The sequence below is a fragment of the Neodiprion virginianus genome, chromosome 4, assembly GCF_021901495.1.
Source record: "Neodiprion virginianus isolate iyNeoVirg1 chromosome 4, iyNeoVirg1.1, whole genome shotgun sequence".
Classification (NCBI taxonomy): Eukaryota; Metazoa; Arthropoda; class Insecta; order Hymenoptera; family Diprionidae; genus Neodiprion; species Neodiprion virginianus.
The window spans coordinates 9586043-9608024 of NC_060880.1; the positions used below are offsets into that span (position 1 = coordinate 9586043).

At 36.2% G+C, this 21982-nt stretch overlaps 1 protein-coding gene across 6 annotated transcripts in view; it reads left to right on the forward strand.

Moving 5' to 3' along the window:
- The window catches only part of LOC124302303 (protein-tyrosine sulfotransferase), a 270777-nt gene that overhangs the window by 105752 nt on the left and 143043 nt on the right, over window positions 1-21982 (forward strand). For all 6 annotated transcript variants that reach the window (XM_046758305.1, XM_046758307.1, XM_046758303.1 and 3 more), the window contains one exon: window positions 5653-5696. The gene's annotated coding sequence lies outside the window, so the exon portion shown is untranslated. The remainder of the gene's footprint in view (window positions 1-5652; window positions 5697-21982) is intronic.

The following is a 21982-nucleotide window of genomic DNA, read 5'->3' on the forward strand; positions in this document are numbered from 1 at the left end:
GACGAACAGGAAATATTGATCAGTGTTCGGTAAAAACGTCTCACCCAAGCAGCACAGAGCGCAGGTCGATCGCGTTGATCATCATTCTTCTTGAAGCTTAAGATGACGGGAGGCGTCAAACTGAAATTAATACTTCCCTTATTTCATATTTCATTATGAACAGAAGCCAGTGCGACGTGCATTACAATATAATGGGTATTATTATCCGGATGAAAATAAGATTGTTCACATCAAAATTTATCTACATAATATCAAAGATAGATTCACATGCAAATATTTGTATAAAATATTATACTATTCCAAATTTTATTCAAATAGACTGAGAAAAAAGTTTATTTGAGCGAAATGAATGTCTCTTTACGGGCGGCGAATAAAATGTGACGTTGCTTTAAATAATTTTGTGTCGAGTCAACGAAAGAATTGGTGAGAGTAAGCGAAGTTCAGTTCGAGCATCAAAATATCTTTCCACGGTTCAGGTATGAAAAAGTCGCTTTGTGACGTATGTTTTCGATCGGTAAAGTGCCATTTTGTACAATAAAATGTTGGAACTTCGCTGAGAAGTTTTTTTAGGTACTAATATTGGATCGAATAGCCGACAGCAATAATATTCAGTAAAACAATCATGTACATGGGGATCACAGCAATGAAAAAACTTGAAATTAAGTAGATCAACAGAAAATTGAAATTCGTCGTTTCAGTAACAGGATTCTTGAATACTTACAACGAAAAGTTTACACCTTTCCAATCCAGATTTGTAGGAAAGTTTTTTGTTTAATGCTGATTAAGGTGAGATTAGGCAAAGTCCCGAGCCGTTTTCTTGTTGTTGTTGTCTTCAAAATTTTAAAAACTTTCACCTGTCGCATATGAGGAATGGTTGTACAGGTCAAAGTGATCCAAAGCTGAAAATTGCTTATACTAAAAGATGCCAAAGAGTCAAGTTTCTTTTTTTCAATATATTGAAAAAAAAAATAATATATTTCCGAAAATTACAGAGAACGATCGTTATATGTATTATTGATTCGATAATATGCCCTTTTAGTAGAACTCGACGAAGACGAGGTATTTTCGGAAATTTGACGGTCAAATGATATTTAAAAAATATTCTTATGCAGTTAAAATTGTCAAATTTCCAAATGCGGAAAGTAAAAATCTAGAAAAGATAGAATGTAGAAAGGTCAAAGTTTAGAGAGCACAAATGTATTATCTTTAGAAACCTGATAAGATTATATATCTTTTGGCTCAATATGCACCGATTCATTCTGACGAATTATCAATAAAATAAAGTTATGGGTTCCCACAAAGTAGTTTGGCGTTGTAGGTAGGATAGTTAGGAACAAATAATGCGCTAGGTTTTCTAATCGATCTAAGATGCGTTTTCACCGAATGTGGCTACTGATAATTTGTTGAAATCCTGTTTGTGCTCACAAAAACTTGTCAACATCAATTATACGCTTGTTCTGCATCTATTTTCTTCTTCATCCATTAAATTAACATTCCATAATATTGCAAAAATAATACACAGATTTATAGGAATTACAACACAACAATTACAAGTGTTTTTTGGTACCGTGCAACGTTTTCAAAGTTAACAAGAAACACATCAGCCTTTGAAGAAAATCAACCGTGAAGTCTTTGTAGTCCTTTCCAAAGGAAAGGAAGTCGTCTAATTATACTGTCGGTTTTAAACCTTTTAATCTCATACAAACAATGATAGAATTTATAATCTTTGTAAAAATACAGGGTCTCGAAGACAAACCTAAGGAAAGACACGCAAACTCGTACAGTTTGTTCGAAAAAGTGAATCTCAAATATTTCCTACTAATTTCATCAGTCGGAGGAAAAAAGTAAGCTTAATTGTTGTTCGCAAGTCCTCCATCTTAAAATGGGAGTTTCAATGAACCTATTCGTTTGTTTGAAATTAAATATCGAACGTTTCAGATCCATTTGCTTTCGATACCAATAATAAACTTCATAGGTAGGATTGACGACTCTTGTGTAAGCACAGGTGAATTTCTCTTAAAGCTAGTGAATTATTATTAGCTGCTTTAACGTTAAAAATTTCCGTTTCAGACAAGATTTGCTGTGCAGGGTTACCTGATTGTATTACCCCTTGGCAAATCGGAATCCTGTAACCTTCCATGTAATTGAGGACGAAGTAGTTCTCTGCCATCGTTTCCCATTCAATTGATAAAAGTTCCAATTGCCCTGCAGATTTCCTCACCTTTAAATCCTCTTCGATGGGCTCGCTTGATTATTAAGTGACCGATAATTTTGTCGCTCATCGGGAAGCATCTTGTTTGACCGATGGGTTATTTCAGTTTGCTTACTTGAATTCATAGGGATGTGGTTTCTTCACCTTGAACTTATTTGTGAGTGTTATTTCCAGTGAACTGCTAATCTTTTCAATAGATTTAATTTTTCGAACTCTGTCGATCAAGTGCCACTGGAATGACATTTGTTAATGGTGGAATTTATTTCACCGTAGCTTCAAATTTTCCGTTCAAATTCGGTGTGATGAAAGATTTTCGCAACAGTGACAACTTGTTACTGTGGTCAGCCAGTTGACTTGCATCTCAAAGGTTCTCTGTAAGCTTCTTTCTCTGATAGGAGTATGAAATACCTGTTCCCCAAACTGCCATAGTAGAGCCTAGGATGTTTCTTTAATGACGAGGTTGTTCCGTTCAGTTGATGTTTCGTAGTTGCCGTATTTAGTTCAGGATTCAATTCTGGAACATCGATCAAGTAGTTCCCTAATCGAGGATATCTTATTAACAAAGATTCTCTGGTTCCCTTCTTCAGCTCAGATGAAATCTAAGATCGCTACCACTCTGCAAGTGTAATATTTAAGGTGAACTCTTCTTCTGGGCTCATTGTCAGATAATTTTTCTCCGAAAACTACCAAGATGTCACCTTCTAGACCCAATGATGTCACTTGGACTTGATCATAAATCTCATTCAGCTCCTGGTTGGATGGCTCAGTATTTTCTTCATTGATTATGATATTGGTCTTCATCAATTGCGTGATGAAATCTTTCACAATTACACTGCATATTGTCGTATGGTACGTCTTTTGGGGTTTGATATCAAACTTATAGTAAAAGCCTTGTGGCTTTGGGGAGACGGGCCATAACTAGTCTTATTCTATTTTCAGCCTTCTTTGTCGACGCTGAATCGTCTTCAAAACTTTTTGCGCAGTCTCCGCCTTGTCTTGCTTTCTCTTCTTTAAATTTCTTGTAATTCTTGTACAGTTTTTCTCTTGACATCAAGTTGGTACTGTTGAGGAACGTGTAACTGGCATAAAACAAGGCACAAAAAAAAAAAAAAAAAACGTTATGAAGATGGTGGCGTGGTAGAAAGGGAACTCTCTTTTCAACTTCAACTCTGAATATGTAGTGACATCTAACACTAAACGACGGTACCACATGTTCAATCACGAGGACGAGACTTGAAGTGTCATCGATTTAGCTGTGCCATTAGAAATATTCTTGTATTGTTTTCGGAATTTGACGAAACTGAAACTTGCGGCCGGAATTATCATCCAAACGTTCTAATGTTCATTCGAATAAGGTAGTGAAATCCGAAAATATAAATTTCGTGAAATACCTTGAACCCTCGATACTTTTATAGAATTATGAGGATAAAACCTGACTGCATTTTTCTATTGCCAAAAAGTTTAACACACGTGGCTGCTAGCTCTGGCTGATTGTTTCATCTTCATGGAATTTCTTGAAGAGATTTGAAAATCCTGAGAATTCAATTCCTACTTCCAACTTCACGATTATGCTTCGGTAAATGTAATATACCCACTTTCAGTGACTGCGTTGGCGTATCGAAACTGTGGAAAGAGCAATTCTTGAGCGGCTGAACTATTGTCGATTAAATTGCGTAACGGCGAATATCTTATAATATAACAGATGTTAGAACCAAGGTCATTATAAACTTGCGTAAGGTGGGACAATTACGGTAAATACAGCGAGCAAAGTTTGGCAGGAACCTGTCTCGGTGCGTGGTTTGCTCACAGCGTTCTCTGTTGCCTGACGAGAATTCACAGACCATAAACACAGCTATGCATACATTATTTACCAGGCCTTAGATATGTCATAAAAATTTTTCATCCTTTGGAACTGTATAACAGCATGACTCTCCACCTTTGTACCCGCGGTAAAAAGGGATGACGACATCGCAACCGTCCTTTTTGTGTGATTTCAAATTTGGTTTAATTGCCTTCACGCTGCCGTTTGCATGTGTTCACAACGAGGAAATCTCTCACGTAGATGATTTGAGCCAAATGTCATTGAATGCGATTCAGGAGATGACCGAAAAAACATCTGAACAGACCTTAGTTCTGGTTTCTGTTACGTTATTACAGGGACCAGCTGCACGAATTAACTTTCGAAGTAGAAATAATGGACATATACACTCACCTTACAGTTTTCAATAAAAAAACCCAAGTTATTGCGACTATTGAAACGTAATAGTGATATATTAATAACAGCAAATACGGTCCTACTCAAATTTGAGTTCCATCAAATTTAAAGCATTCAACGCACCATTTGAAAGCTGTGCAAGGCGAAGAGAGAAAAGAGTAAGAAGTCTGAAAGGTGGAAAAGAACACTCGGTGGTAAGACGGCGACTCAAAATATACATCGACTTGAGTTAGGAAAATTCGATCTCAGTACTTTTTTATAAAGCCTGAAATTTCCTATAAGAATCTGTATTGAGATAGTTTGTAAGTCAGGCCGTTTAAAAATCTCAAAATTTTCCGATTTTTTTTTTTACATGACATTTCAGTGGAAGATGGAAAAAATGAAACAGGCAACTCGACTAAATGTCAATATTAAGAGCTCATATTTGGCTGAGATCTTTTTTTTTTTTTTTTTTTGAGATGCTCTACCGAAATTTTGTTGCTTGTTGAGGCACACGCTAATATATATGTATATATGTATATACATAAAAAGCAAAGAGTGTGTGTATACATACATATATATATATATATATTCTTATATATATATGTATAATCTTTACTGTGTTTACAAAATTTTTTATTTAATATATAGATAAATTGTTACATAGTTGATATTTTTGCCAAAAAAATCACCAGTCGACGTTCGTTCTTGATGTATCAGAAAAATAATTTTATCATTCTTCAGCAGAAATAAATCCAATCATCTTGAACCTTTTACCGGTGTGATTATTTTTTATTTGATCAACTGAACGCGACATCTGAATAATAATAATCCAAGTCACAAATGTCCGTGATACACCTGTACAATCAGACTAACCTTGATTAAATAATTGTAAATTCAGAGACGAAGCTGAAGCTAGCAGCCAGAGTTAGCGGCCAAACGTGTAAGACTTTTTAGAAATAGAAAAATACAGTACCATTTTATCCTCATAATTTTATAAAGGTATTTGGGATTTAAAGTGTTACACAAAATTTTAATTTTCGGCCTTCACTAATATTTTCGAACGAACATTTGGCTGCTAATTCTGGCTGCTAGCCTAAGCCTCGGAATTCAGAGTCGTTTTAAATGAAATAATAATATTTTTAGAAAAGAATCTTAATTTGATGATTAAATTAAATAATTATTTATTTAAGAAATTATTAAAGAATTACATATTTATTTAATTTCTTTTTTCTTCTGATTTCAGTACACACGTCTTCCAGCTGCAATTGTTGTCACAGACCGACTTTGGTACGTACCAATTTGATTCTGAAAACCTTATTGCAACGTTTCTCTGATTTATTGAATTGGCACATAGCTTGCCAGACCACAACTTCAAAATTAATGGATTGTGGACCACCATAAGTTTATCCATAGTCAAACCTAACCACCTTAGAACTACTTAGGTTGTATATTATTATATTGGCCTGATTGTGTGGCAAAATTTTTGGCTATCTTCTCCGTTTTCGTTGATCATTGTTTGAATACCTTGTTACCAATACCAATACGTATACTTATGGTGATATTGTAGATTCTGCCCATGTAGAAGGGTTTCAGTTGATCGCTTAAACCATTTGAAAAGTTATTATGAAAATGAAATACCACTAACGTATTACAAATTGTGCATGTACTTGAAAACTTGGGTGGAAAATCCTTACGGCAAATACAAAACAGCACTGTTGACTTTCAACCCGTCACGTTAGAGATAATGGCTGATTACGTAAGAAAAGTGAAATTTTTAGGATGCTTCATTACATCTTACTCTCTCCCTGAATCCATGACGCACTTTCCTCTCAAGCAAAGTTCATATTAAACTCATTGTCAGTATCAATGTAGAACCCACGTATATGTACTCAAAAGATATACGTATATTATGTATTCGGAATGTAGTCAATGGAGCGCAATAAACGAAGTACATTTTATAGTTACGAGTCAGTTCGATACGTAATACTTGATTTCTTTCCAAATAATCGGTAATAAAACCGTCTCGTGGTAGCAAATTCCAAGGTATCGCGTCATTTAACTTGTGAAAGTTTATTCTAGATCAAAGAATCGCGTGAAATTTACGCAAGTATACGAATCTGTTTTCGATAACCCGTGTTTGCAAATTGAACGTTATAACAAAGAATGGACTTGTTCGAAGTCTCCCACAGAATCACTCGAATCCTTATTTATTTCCGTTCATAATGTGACGAAAACAAACTTAGTTCCTCTTGCTTTACGAAGGAAACACGGTAGCAAACAGGCTTGCCTGAGAGTTCTCGTAACTTGGTTGCTACAAAGTTATCAAGTTATAGCTACTACTACTAAAAAAAAAATACTACTAAAAAAAAAAAAAACATTGCCGGAAGTTTTCAGACCGAAAATTAGAGCTTCCCACCTTGGATAGTCATTAAATACACCCTTAAAATTTCAGATCCATATCCCTACAGCCGTTTCGAAGGTAATTAAATTTACTGATAGACAATACGCGAAAAGATCTTAAAATTAATTGCAGTCATTTTTCATCAAACCCAATACATTTTTTCTCGCTAACATGATGACGTAAAACGTAAAAAAAAAAAAACAAATTGAAAGAATCCTAATGAACAAATCAAACAAAAGATCCGAATACACTTACTTCAAAAGTGCTAACTGAATAACGTGTTCGTAAAAATAAACCGAAAACAATGCATCCCGATAACTTTGCAATCGTCTATCAAATATAAACAGATGAATTAACGCATAACTGCTTTGAAATTTTTCAACCCCTAACCCAAAGAAGTGTTCATTAACTATATTTTATCAGGGATGCGTCTCCACGTGTCGGTAGAATAAACTTGAACTCACTGTCACCACTGTGGTAAGTATCACATCTAAATTGGCTCAATATTTATTCTCGTGAGATGCTGTTTTGGATCTAGTCTCTTCATAAGTAGCATTGCAAATGATGAATCTCGTCCGAGTATCACGCTTCTTGAGTTCTCGAACGTTGACTACAGAATCTACTAATAGCTAAGCGAGTTCACAATGAACTTCCTGCTTACTTCGCTGTATAGTTTTAACGTGGCATTAAGAGATTCAGAGAACTCTTAAGTACATTCAAACTTCAGGTGGCCTGTACCTACGTACACGAACTTCCGGCAGACTTTATTACAGAGGTTAAGTAGTGCATAGCGAAACTCAGGAGTAACAGAGAGGCTCCGGAGATGGAAGATTTGGCAGTTATTCACCTTGGCTATAATTTGCTTGTCTCTGGTAAAATGCGGAATACGTGTCGTCAACAAATTCGTGAATTCGCCTTCGAGAAAGCAATTTACAGCGATGAAAATTGAACCAAAATTCAACAAAAGCGTCCACAAGGAAAAGTTACGCATTATTACCGTAGGATAATACAAGTCGGCAATCTCAAATGTTTCAATTGGAGTATTCGTCGTTCATTGTTTTAACGAATGAGGTACGCTTTCCAAAGCAAATTTGTACGCGAGGTTTCTCCTCAACTATGTGCGGACTCCTGACGTTAACTCCTGGCAAGTACTTGGACTGGCAAACCACAACCGATGGACTCTTTGTTAGTCAGTCGATATACACGAGGTTTATATGAGTGCGTGTACCATTGCATGTACACTTGGATATGGTAAAGGTCATGATTTGAGAAGTAAGGTCACGAGATTGCTGCAACAAATTTAAATAACCATTGCTGAAGGTTGTTCATTCGGAAGATCCGCATTCACCATTTTTGTTACACACCAAGTGGTTACGGTCGTCACTTTCTCGAAAACGTAATATTAATCATGAGAAAACCAAAACAGCTTCTCGTCATTCACAAATAGGAAATGAATCGACGGCCATAGCCGTGTTGCTATTGAGGACTCGTTAAGGTTTCGTCCGTATTTGTGCATTTTGTCATGTTATATCCAAATGATCGGTTTGCAAACTTAGGTGCAACGTCTCGTAGAAGTTTTAATCCCAGTTCCAAACAAACTGGCTTGGGCACATGCGCCAGCCTGTGAACTTCCCGACTTCAAACTCGCGACGAGCTGAAATAATAATAATATGCATAATAGTAATAATGTCATTAGAAGTAAGGGCTATTTTTGAACAATAATAAATAGTACAATCATTTCGAGTCGATAAATACGGTGGAAGTTAGGAACCACCGGGGCCACTATCTGTTATTTGTCCATTTTCATCTAACTTAATTCATCTAATACACCCTTAAATAAAAACAGAAAAGATAGACTAGGTGAGTGCCTCCCCATAATATTTATAAAACGTTCAACTTTCAATTTTTTTTCTGAAAATTTAACTGCAAACTTTCAACATTGGCACTTTAAGATACAATTTTTTCCAGAGGTCTAACAGAACAGAACTGTATAATACATTTCAAAGTTGGAAGCGATCGATTTTGACGAAATTGTGAAATCTTAGAACTGACATTCAATGAAACGAAAATACGTGAAAATTTCCGTTTTTCCTCAGAAATTGTGTAATACGAACCATTTACTTGGCGCGGGGTGGCTTCCCACATAACATGAAAAGTTTCTAAGAAACTTTCAGTAAAATATTTTATAGAAAGATTGTGAGAATCTCTTTAAGAACGACAACAATTCAAGAAATCTTTGGCAAGTTTCTGGCGCGGACATTTTCAACTTGCAGTAACCTTTTGTTGAAATATTTTTGAAAGGTTTCTTTCCTTTCATGATAGATTTCAGAAAGTTTTCCGAAATATTCTTTGTTATGTGGGTTACACCCCAGATTTCCACAACAGGTTAAACTATATATTCAATTTTAAAACAGTTCCCCAATTTTTTCAGATTTTCTTATTCGACCGATTAATTATTTAGAAATATTGAGAACGATTTTGATAATAATATTTTTGAAATTCTCCGAAAATTCTCAAACATTGTATTTTCTTTTCGAAACAAGCCAAGACCGGGCTTCTGATAGGCCGTTAAAAAAAAAAATTTCGGGGAAAAGTTTTGAATTCAATACCGTTCCTATATGTTCATTGGATCTTATTGAGAGTTTTTTCTGGATCTCATCTGAATCTTTGTTGGAAATGCTGGTGAAGGGACACGTCAGTGAAACTCCAATCTTTGTCAATCGACATGACATTTGAACTACCAATGAAGTTCCATAATACAGGTGTTTTCCTACTTGTTTGACTTGATTACATCCAGTAAGTCTACCGAAAACGCATGAATCGTAAATGTCACGGATGCCCCAAAGTCCTAAACGCGCATCATCACGCTTTTGCGTTAACCGGAGAAGAAAAGTGATGGATCGTTTTTTTGCAAACTATCAAGAGCGCGATGGATTCAATTCTATAACTATCTATAATATAGTAGGTATCGTGTCGAACTGACATAACACCAATCGGTTTGAAAATCCATCTAATTGAACCGCCAGTGAATGATAAAAACTTATCCAGATGGCAAATCCTAATGCCATAACTGTAATATCTTTATCCCAACGTTCATTTGATTTCATCTTTATCATCAACGCGTCATTTCTTGATCAACGTTCAGTGCTGCGCGGTGTTCGGTGTGGTGTACGAACGAATTTATTCGCTGTTTCTTACAATAAATGTATGAGAGACTACATTCGAATTATATTCATCGTCGAACGGAGAGACAAGAGTTAATCGGACTAACGAGTATTTATTTTATTTATACATCCGTCATGGCAAATATAAATTTTTTCTACCGGTCAATAAGTCTTTTTGACAGGAGCGTATAGTACACGGGATACCCACATGTGCCTACCTATTTGCGAAAGGTGATTCGATATCGTTTCGTATTGTTTCATCGCGTTCCATTCTTCTGATTTAACGACTCGTAAAGAACGATTGGTTTATACCTACGGTTTTATCGCACGTAATATAGTAGCTGTGTATGGAGGATTCGATATCGTACATAAACTACATTATACAGAATAAATAAGCTTCAATACCTGCTTGCGATTCGGAGGATTTTGCATTTTCAGGTAATTGTTGTACTCTGAATTTGTGCATTAATAGTTGTGTTACTTGTTTTCAATTTGAGTGATTCTAGACGTTGTGCAAAATGAGAGAATTACCGTTAGGTTCTCTATTAGTCCTGTGTACGAGACACCATGAAAAGGTCGTAAAATGGTGCTTTGGCTAAATAATACCATTCGTTTCTATTGCATTGTTTCGAATGAGGCGTGATAACCGGATTTCTTGAAATCCTTTTAATACTGCCTGTAACGAGATATTTTTCAAAGAATCTCGCTATTCATTTTCTGAGATTGTAATTGATGGACTCTCAATATATTTACTCAAGACTTTCTTTCACACCCAGACTGTATTCAAGCTGTCCTCGGACTTTTAAGCTATTGAGATACATGTTGACAACCCAAATGTCGCAATGTGTCTGTTCTTTCTGTCCCATTAGCTCCTTTAGTGAGCTGTCACACTGTCCAGAAAGTGAGCAAATCGTATATTACGCTTTTTTCTCTCCAGAGTAATGACATTGTTTCGAACATGGAGAAATTACAGTGATTTGCAATTGCGAAATATCAACAAAAACACTGAATGTACTTGCGGTTGATTCTCACTCGCTTTAACATTACGTTACTGATATCTGAATTCCATGTTTTATCCATTTTTACATAAACTTTTACTCCATTATTACACCTTGACGCGTTGGAATACTGAACAATGACGTCACAAAAATAGCCCACAGTCGAAACACGTTTTACCTCACGTAATTATACGGTTACTTTTACTATTTTTTGATAATAATGAAGCAACGATGTAAACAAATTTTAACGTGAATCGCATCAATTACAAACAACAACAACAGTAATAATGGTCACCACCAACACCCGCCGTATCTAATGGGATATGTCCCCATGAACCGTTGAGTGTCATCATTATGTGACTGCAGTTGTCTTAATCAATAATTCAATAACGACACCCGTATTCGCACGAGGGACCAGGAAAAGTACAGAAAACCTTGCTCAAGAGTAGCCGAACCGAGTTTGAACCTCAGCTCGTAGATTTGGATCCTGAATGACACGACTTGTCCAACAGTTTTTGCGAGTTGTTGCACAGTGGTCGGTTTCTCCTCTTTTTTCCAGCACCACAATCATGCAAATTATTCTTGGGTGACAATATCTTCGGCGGAGCAAGAGCTTAATTTAAATTATCTACTCCACAATATAGGAAAAGCTTAGGACTTCCGGAATTCAAAGTATTCTTTGCGAAAACATGGAGTGTTTACAAAGAAAGCTCTGAAAACAAATCGTAAAAATCTGAGAGGTCAATGTGAGTTACAGATTGGTGACCAAAGACATTAAACAAATAATTTCAAATTTGAAACACTTTAAAATTATGAAATGTTACGCATTTTCAAAACTAATTCTTACATCTACTTCATGTTGTAACGACTTATGTTTTTGTCTCTAATGCTAACAAATCAATCTACGGAACACACAGTTAAATTTTATCAAGCTTTAACTCAACGTTGAGTATTTTCATTGTCAGTCACTTGTTAGATATGTACTATATTTGACGTTGAAAAATCTGATCTATGACGTGCGAATTCAGTTATATCGTCTTTACAGAAAACGTTGTTAAAATCTTTGCAAATCGTCGATCCTTTCTATGAATCACTGCAGATGCAGCCTGTCAGAAGCTAGTGACTGAATTCACGAAGTACTTGACACACTGTCGATAATACTGTTATCACGGATCTGTGAAGTGAGATGTTTGCTTCTCCATCGTGATTAAAATTCACAATTCGTGTATTTCGATCTTTAAAAAACTCTTGAAGCCCATAAATGGAAAAAAATTAATTATTTCTGCAATTCAATAAATCTATATCGGAGTGTGTGGAATAACATTTAGCACTGTTTTATAAGAGACAGACAATTTTAACCAAAAAAATGTAGCAAATACGCATTAATCGGAAAGTATTCGATAAATCTCGTATCGATGAACGATCTTCTGTGTTCTCTTTTTAATTCAAATACTTGCATGCATCGAGTATAAATATCTGCGTCAGTGACATAAGACTCAAAATTGTCGTCAACGTTGTCCAATAACATACAATGAACTCGTCGAAAAATTGTGTCCTCGAAACCAAGTGTCGACTGTATCCCATCCTCTGTAATCAACGCTATGTGCTTCAATTCGTACGAGATGTATGCAGTACTTGTTTACTTTTGTTATGCTCACGATCAACTTTGACCGTCTTTATCCATTTACTTATTCACGCTTCTTATTATAGACATCGTGTGCCAGCAGCGAAAATCAGACCGGGGCATGTGATGTTTGAACTACTGCTTCTTCAGCTTACGTTACTGCCTAACGGTATTAATAAGACTAACAAATCAACAGAATAAAGGCAAACAATCAGAACAAATGCACACAAAATTCATGTAACAATTTGAACCTGTTTCTACTTGTCATCACCTTTGGTGATATAAGAAAAGTATTGGTTTCGGTCGGAGATCAGTTTTTAGAGTTTCAACGAATCTTTATATTTATGAAATACAGGTTTTTAAAAAAATTTCGGTCCGTCGGTCTGTCCGACGCACTTCAGCGATGATCTCGGAAACGGCTCAATGAAAAACTTTGAATCTTACAGGATTTTACAATCAAATGATGGGCGTGAAAAGATACTTTCTCCCGATTTATTTGAACTACAAATTCTAATGAATCGATTCTCAAGATTTAACCGTCAAACCTATACTTTTTCTTCTTGAATCCTTTTTCTAAACGAACAATCATATTTTTCTAATCTAATTCATTGATTTGACGGAATAGCGATTGTAAGATCGTAGAATTCATGCCACTTCTTTGTCTTTGTGTTAAACGAAAATGTGTTGGAGTGGTTTCGTTCAAAATTGCATGTAGAATGGGGCTTTTTTGCCCTTTTTGCGTTTGAGATTCGTAGACTTGGCTAATTTGAGATATATACGGCAACGTAGAAATCGATCATAGCAACCCCTTAACAGCGTGTCGATTTATTGATTGGCATTGCGAGGTCGAGTGACGTTTTCGACACTCTTATACAAACATGGGATCAACTTTCTTACATAGAGAGGATCTTTTGAGCGAAGGTTGCAGTTTGCTAGATCATCCATTGTCCTATTTTACAGACGCCGGTAATGGTCGCTAAAACAAAGATCAAACGCATCAATGTCCCAGGTTCCCTGTCGCTTGGCTGAGTCAATATGACTTGAGACTCAGGACAACGCCTTTTTGTGACCGCTTCAAGTCGGTTGGTAGTTGTAATGGTCAATCGCTTATGTTTAGTATTAACAAAACTTCGATATATTTTGATAACTTTCAACATTAAATACACATGATCAATTAGACAGATATCAAAAAATTTAGTAAAGTTCTGCACCAGGTACGCTGGGAAAGTCGCATAAAAGGTTTGGCAATAAATACTTTTGTTTTTTAATTTGAGAACAAATAATCGCAGACTGAACATTTATTACATCTGCACATTCGTAAGAATAATGAATTTCCCATGAATCTAAAAACAAGAACATTAAAATTACTACGTAACAGTTTTGTTATCACTTCCTTGTTACAAATAAGTTCAAAAATGGGAAAATGGGAAACGAATCAACGATGATCTAAACGACATACATCTTGTGCACATCAAGTGATTTAATCGGTCGAATAAAATCACTTAGTGTCGTGTTTTGCTAGAGAATTGACGTAAATGGAAAGCGGCCATCATGAACTGGCTCTTGTTACCTGAAAATTTCCTCGTTTAAAGTGTGCCACGTGTTTACGGAAAGCCAAATGTTATAAGCGATCCACGTTAACAATGACTGACAATGAGTTAGGGACGTAAAATTTTATTCAAACAACGTTGTAAAAATTTTCCTAGTCAGATTCGCACCCACGTTCTCGCAAACTTTAACGAGGAAATTTCCCCGCTTGTGACGCGGACGTCACGAAATATGTATATTATAAGCCAGTTCAGCGACGCCTTGAACGCGTCAATATAAGGTCGAATTTATTTTTTATGACAGACCACGTGGGCCGTGGTTATTATGTTTTCACGTATGATTATGTGTAGATTAATTACCAGCCTGTGAGATACAACAAGCTCAGTTTTCTATTTATTTATTTATTTTTTTCTACCCCGAATTTCGCAGATTTCACTTGAAATCATCTACATACACGTTAATCGCAGGAATTCGTTATGAATTCTTTCCATTAATAGATTTTATAACAGAATTGGCTGTCAGATTTGGGCAGACTTTTCAAACGAGTGAGATACTTTTTGCAAATAGACACCTTGATACGTTCGGAGATGAACGAAGAATTTTTTTAGGTGGTCACTATTTCACTGTATTTGGTGTAAGGTTTTACTACCAGTTGTGCTTTCTGGGGGATTCCACATCTTATCGTAATATTGTTTCTAAGAGTGCGTATGATCGGGCGTGTAATACAGTGACTGATCAATAGAATAATTATTATTTGTCCAAAAAACGAACAGAGATTCAAGTTTCATTGCACAAGTATACGAAATAATTAAAAAACATTTTTTTGCCTGTTCATTTCTCGTAAATTTCTTCACTTGTCTTTTTGCTTCTTCTTCGACGCGACGGCGTAATTACAGATTATATTGTGGCGGAAAGAGCAAATGGATTGAACGATAATTGTTCCGACAGCACGGATCATCTAAAGATCCGTGGAATCATTTTCCAGATGTATTGATAGATGAAAATTATTTCAACGTGGTTTAATAAGTTCTTTGCCCAGTAAGGACTGCCATTGGATAAATTTTATCAATCGTAATTTTGAAAAATATGAGAATTATCATGGGTAAAATTATTCTCGGTACATATGTATTGGGGTGGTCTTTCAAAAGATCATTTTTGAATTTCGACCGGCTCACCCCCTGAATCCGCTCCAAATAATTAAAAACTAATTCCCTCACTTGTTTTAGACGTTCATCTTAATTCTAACCCGTGCGCACAAGAGGGTGGATTTTCCCAACTAAACCTTTCAAGGGGCATATTAAATCTGTCGAACGGATTTCGATGATATTTGGTACAGGGAACGTTTTGTTGTGTCGCTGATTATAAATCTGACCTCAAAATTTGAAAATTCAAAATGGCAGATCCTATATGGTGGGCCAAAATCCCAAAAGTTACTCGACTTTGGTGATATTTGGTACTCAAGGACGTTTGAGGTCGCCGATTACGAATCTGAACTCAAAATTAGAAAAATAAAAAATGGCGGATGCAATATGGTAGACCAAAAGCTCAAAAGTCACTTATTATTGCCATATTGGGTCCAAAATTTTGAATTTTAACATTCCGACTTCAGATGCCTAATAACCGACCCACAAAAACTCCTCGTACCAAATTTTATCCCTTGTTTCAATCATTTCACAGCTATACGTACTCTTCTGTTGTTCAACTTCGTCCTATCTTTTTTTTATTTTTCTTCTATCTAATTTCCGTAACTTTCTGTGAGATGAAAATATTTTGATGGTTGGAAAATTATTCCTGCCCTGTAAAAATACTTTCATCTTAAGAGGAGGGAAAGCTGCGAAAGAATTTGCTGCTAATCCACGCCAATCCTTATGGGATGGGGAGAGCCGACGCGTTTGCGCCGAAGGTTCTTATCGGGTAAGTCTTGAGATTTATCGTGCAAGTTCGCTTTATCGTGGTAAAAGTTTGGCCAATTTTTCAATGCAAATTTAAATGGGATAATAAATATCTGATGGGGCTAAAGGAAGGAAGAAGGTATAACGTGACTCGCAAGCTAAGGCCTCATCCTCGTTGAAAAATTTTCACCCAGATTCACCAGAGATTATCCCCGCTAGTCCTCGCTTGCACCTTGTAAATTCTAATTTTCTCCGAAGAATATTTTATACGTTGAATGGTTCAATGTTCACTGAAATTCATGTCAGCATCGGGGCCTATCAGCATTCATTCACTCGAACGGCTATCGTCTTTTTTTTTTTAATTTTTACTCCTCTTCTTGACATCTACGTACATACATTTCGAATACTGTATTCTAATTTTTTTTCATTCCTATATGAGTATCTACTTACTAGAGTGTTTCAAAAAAACCGACTATTTTTTTTTTTTTTTTTGAAGAACATTGAAAAATCTTCCGAGTGTCCCTCAAAAATGACCTCGGTAAAATATGAGCTCTTAATATTGATATTTAGAGGTGGCGATTCTCAATTTTCTATTTCCCATTTAAATAACATGGGAAAAAATTTTTTAAAAATTTAGAATTTAATTGCTCGAAAACGAATCAGTGCGAAGATATAAAAAAAACATATTCTTGTAGGAAATTTCACGCTCTACAAAAAAGATCTGAATAAAGATTTCCGTAAGGTAAGTCGTTTCGGATTTATCAGGTCTCAAACATCCAACCGTTTGAAATAATGATGTTATTAATTTATAAATGCTACAAAACTGACTCATATCACTTAAATACACAATATTATTGATTTTAAAATTAAAACTATAGACTTCCAATGAAATGTTAATTAATAAATTTCATTAATCAACGGTACGAGTCAGTTTTGTAGCATTTATAAATTGATAACATCATTATTTCAAACGGTTCGATGTTTGAGGCCTGATAACTCCGAAACGACTTACTTTGCGCAAATCTTTATTCAGATCTTTTTTGTAGAGCGTAAAATTTCCTACAAGAATATGTTTTTTTTATATCTCTGCACTGATTCGTTTTCGAGCAATAAAATTCTAAATTTAAAAAAAATTTTTTCCCATGTTATTTGAATGGGAAATAGAAGATCGAGAATCGCCACCTCTAAATATCAATATTAAGAGCTCATATTTTACCGAGGTCATTTTTGAGGGACACTCGGAAGATTTTTCAATGTTCTTCGAAAAAAAAAGAATAGTCGGTTTTTTTGAAACACTCTAGTACTTACCCAGCTACGTGGTTTGCTCAATTTTTTGAATTTAATCTCATCACTTCAATACCACTCCCAAGTATAATGAAACGAATTTCACGTTGAATTGAATAGTAGGCTTTACCGAATTTCGCGACTGATTGGTTCCGCTTTCATGTTATTGTTGTTATTTATCATTTGTCGATGAAAAGGTGCAAAAGGATGAAGTCTTTTTCGTATTGTTTTCCTTACCCATTTCTATGCTTTCGGTCATTAATTTTTTAGTTACATTCGCTTTTTCTATTTCGCTGAACAACAAAACGAATGCATGGCAAATTTTAGATAAAAGTTTTTCCTTGTACAGTACGAAGACGAATTTTAGAAAACGGAGTAACGGTACAGATATTTGGAATTGACGAATACACGGCCTTCTTGATAGTTAGTGAAGCCCGGTGTAAGAGAAGATGCGTCTTCCCAGAATTACTGTAAATCAGGGCACTTATTTTAATCTCTTATTTCTCCGGTAGCTTCACTTGGTCTCATCTATTATCTTGACATCTTATTAATCCACCATTCAAAGTAAAACACCGTATAATGCCTTTCTAATTCACATATAATTGAAAGGAATAGTTTGTTGAAAATAAACTGCCTACACTAATATTGGGAAATTAGCTAAAACTTCCGAGTATAAACAGTTTGATGATATTTCGGAATCGCTGTAGAGTTTGGTTTGAGTACAGTTTCAAGCAAGAGCAGGGTTCGTGCGCACAGGGAAAACCTGGAAAACCGGGAAAACTCAGGGAATTTCGAAAATAAGACTGGAATTTTAAGTTTCTAGAAGAAATAAACTCGTTCTTACACGTACATTACTTGATATCAAACCTCCTTTCGTTTTTTTCTTACTGAAATTCGCTGGCTGTTGTTTGTAAATTAGTAGTCGGACACTAAATTAATTACTAGGTAATATTGAAGGTATTAGTATTAATAAGCAAAAAAATTGTCATTAATCAGCGGCATATTTCTTGGAAGGTTATTGAAAAAAATCCTGTTTTCAGGCTGGAACACCTGGAAAAGTCAGGGAATTTCGGGTTCCAAAAACCGTACGAACCCTGAAGAGGAATGTTAGAATATTTAATTTCTGATTATTTGCTTGCCAATATTTCGAGTTTCAATGAATCGGTATTTGCTTGAAGATTCGGTTGTTGTTTTAATTTGACGAGCTGGTGCTGGGCGACTTTTGGTGATTTGAAGATCATGGTCATTGGTGTTGGTATTACGCTGTAAAAGGGGATTTTTCATGCGAGGATCAGAGTTTACTTGATACTACTGATTCATCGATTTTTACTGCTATTTTGTTATTTTGCTATTTCGCTATAAACGCTATTTTAAGACATGGATGTATGAATGATGTAATATTTCTTCTATTGAAACCCTTGTGTGGAATTCAACGGCTTTGTTCCATCGATGGCCCATTGAAAGGCTCATTCCGATCGCTTCACATAATATACTGATTGACGCTCAATTCTCTAATTTGACTCGAGAGCCGGATCTGCGATCAATATCACTAGGACAACCATCCACTTTCGCGTCTTTCCGAAACATACAAGGAGGCTCAGAGGAAGCTTAATCTCTTGTTCCAAACCCCTTTGATGCACGCCTTCGCGCTCTCTCATTCTAGGTCTGATTAGACCTCTGATAGGGCCAGGCCATTCTCCGGTTGTCGTTTCCACACCCTGGGCAACGTAGCTGCCTGAGGTCTTTGTCCTTTCTCAATTATTACCTCTGTTTCTTTGATTCTTTCAATTCGCCGTCACGATGGTATCTTTTTCTTTCGTATCCCATCTTTTCCTCGCCTGCTCGTACATACTCTTTCCTTTTCCTTCGTAGTAAATGCGAACAATGGTCCGTGTCGCCCGGGGCAACCTCTGATATAGCATATCTTTCGCTGGTCTGCGCGCCCTCGAGCCTCTCCGGAAGTATACACCTACCCGGGTACACCAGTGTCTTCACAATGGTAAAAGATTTCACGCTTTTGTCAATAGACAAGATGAGACTCGTAATGATGTTCGCCAACCTATCCCTCCCTCGCCTTGCACGAGCTATGTGCTTATGGGGATATACCCGAAAGGACATGGCGGTACTGGTCGTAAATTATTTTCATTATTATTACTATCGTTTCGCGAAATATTTTTTTCAAAGAGACAGGCTGCTGAGGTTCACAATGTAACAGAAGCCCAGATTCACTTGTGTTGTGACATTTTTATGAAAACCCTACGTTTTCGGAACAACGAATGAAATGGTTTACGTGAATGATGGTATAGGCTTTCCGGAATTCACTTCAACTCACTGGCTTGCACTCATTAAGGGATTGATAAAAAGGGAATGATATGGCTACATAGAAATGGCCACATGTAAAGCCAACCTCGCCAACAGATTGGGCAGTAAAGCAAGCCGAACGGACGTTATGGTTTGTAGTTCTGGCGATAGATTTTGCCAGTGTCATCAAAATCCGTACCGACTGACCCAATTGATTCGGGCATTAACCCAATTGCTCGTTCCTGTTAACCGGTCAGCGGGGTTGAACGGAAAGTAACGGTAGCGGTGATGTTAGTGACGACTCTGAAACTGTTGACGATACAGGTACTCCCCCAGAGGCGTTGAACCACTTGCCAGTGACGTCATGTTGACGCTATCTCGGCAACGGTAGCTTTGAATTCTCTCTGTGAGCTGAACGTTGATGCAGCGGTAGAATGGCAATGCCCGGGCAGCGTTAACGTCCTAACCTTTCTTCTTTTCTCTCTCTTGGCGTTGTCTTGGTACTAATCGCTCGTTGGAAAATTCGGTTGGGTTGGATATCGGACGAATAGAAATCAACGAATTTGGAAATATTCTTCAACCTTTAGACGGTCGGGATTTGAGAGTTACAATCGCCCTTGAAAAGTGCCCAAATAAGTGTCTGGTATCGTGTATCAACTATATACAAAGTTCATATCACAGGGTGAGCAGATATGTCGGTTTTCCGGTCCTCTAGAGTTTAAAGATACAATTTTTACCAGATTGTGAGCCTTGACTTCTCGTTGATACTATCGTATAGGGCTCGCGAAAAAGTGGAGGCGACGGTCCATAACATGCATCGTGGAAACGCAATGCTACAATACAAATAGTTTGATGGCGCTACTGTCACATTTTCATATTGGTCTGACGAAGTTTTTCGACTTCGTCTGTGGACTTTGAATTTGTTCTCTCTTGTCTGTATTTCTTTTTATTCTGAATTATTGTTTTCACTTTACATATTCGCTTTACTGCATTGTATTCACTTTTTCTCCACTTATGGTAGATCCCACTGTACTACGCGTTACAGATACACAATGCTCTTGGAACGCAACATTAGTACTCAAGATTCTAAAAAATTCGAATTCGAGGTAAGTCTTTGCTGAAATACATTTCTGGTTTTGGTTCTTTAAATTTTCATCAAGTGGAACGCCATGAGATGGCTATTTTTAATCGGATGAATACTGATCAAGGGAAGTTGGGTAGTACATTTGATGACCACATTTAAGCCAAATAAGGCTTATTTTCATCCGAATTTTATTTCGTTGTCATTTTGTAAACAGTAAGAAATACACAAAACCCATTATAAAGGGATTCTACGTCAACTCGGCCACTTTTTTTTTTCCACCATATCAGATCTGCCCCATAATTGGTTATATCAAATTACTTCTAAAAGGTACTCTATGTGAATTTTTTCAGATTTTTCAATTCATTATTTGAGAAATTGCCGTTTTTTTTTTTTAATGAATTTATCTCGGAAACTTGAAGTAACTGAAAAAAAATGATTCTACATAAAAGTTGTAGTTTTTTTTTAGCTTTCGAGAGGAATTTTTAAAAAAATTGTTACGTTTCGGTAACGCTGATTTTTTTACCAAAAAAAGGAAGAAATTATTTTTTTTATTCAAAAAGGACCCTTTTTTTTGCTGAAAAAATTACAGAGTCTTCCAATATGTGTGAAAATATCGCCAAAAAATCGCCAGAGTGGCACGGATCGAGGTTCTAGGGTAAAAAAAATGAAGCCACACAAATTCGGTCGAGGTTCCGGTAAAAAAAAAATTAATTTGTGTACTTACATACTTTGTATTTTGTACTTTAGTACTTTGATATAACCAATTATGGGGCAGATCTGAGATGGTCGAAAAAAAGTGGCCGAGTTGACGGAGAATCCCTCTATACTAAGTTCAACCGATGGCTTCAAAATTCGAGGAAAAAGTTTGCGTGCAAAATGAGTTTGCAAACGCAAAGAAAGGCTCAGAAATCAAAATAAATTCTACAGTATAACAGAATAAAAGTGGAATGCTGCCTGTTGTGTCACTTATAAATTATCGGCAGCTTGGTACGATTTGATTTTGGAATGTGAAAAACTCCTGAAAATCCGTGGTGCTATAAATTAGTGACGTTAAAATGATATAAAGATTAATAAAAAACGTCGCATAACTTTTCACCGCACAAGATATGCTCTTCGAACATCACCCTATGAGGTACGTGCATAACCGTATTTCCTGTAGAGAAACTTTCGGGTCACTTGTGGAAACAAGAAACTTCTGTGGAACTTTAATTTCATCTCATACTTTCCCGCTCCGCAATTCGCGATGCCCACGATGATATTTGATTTCTGCACTAAGA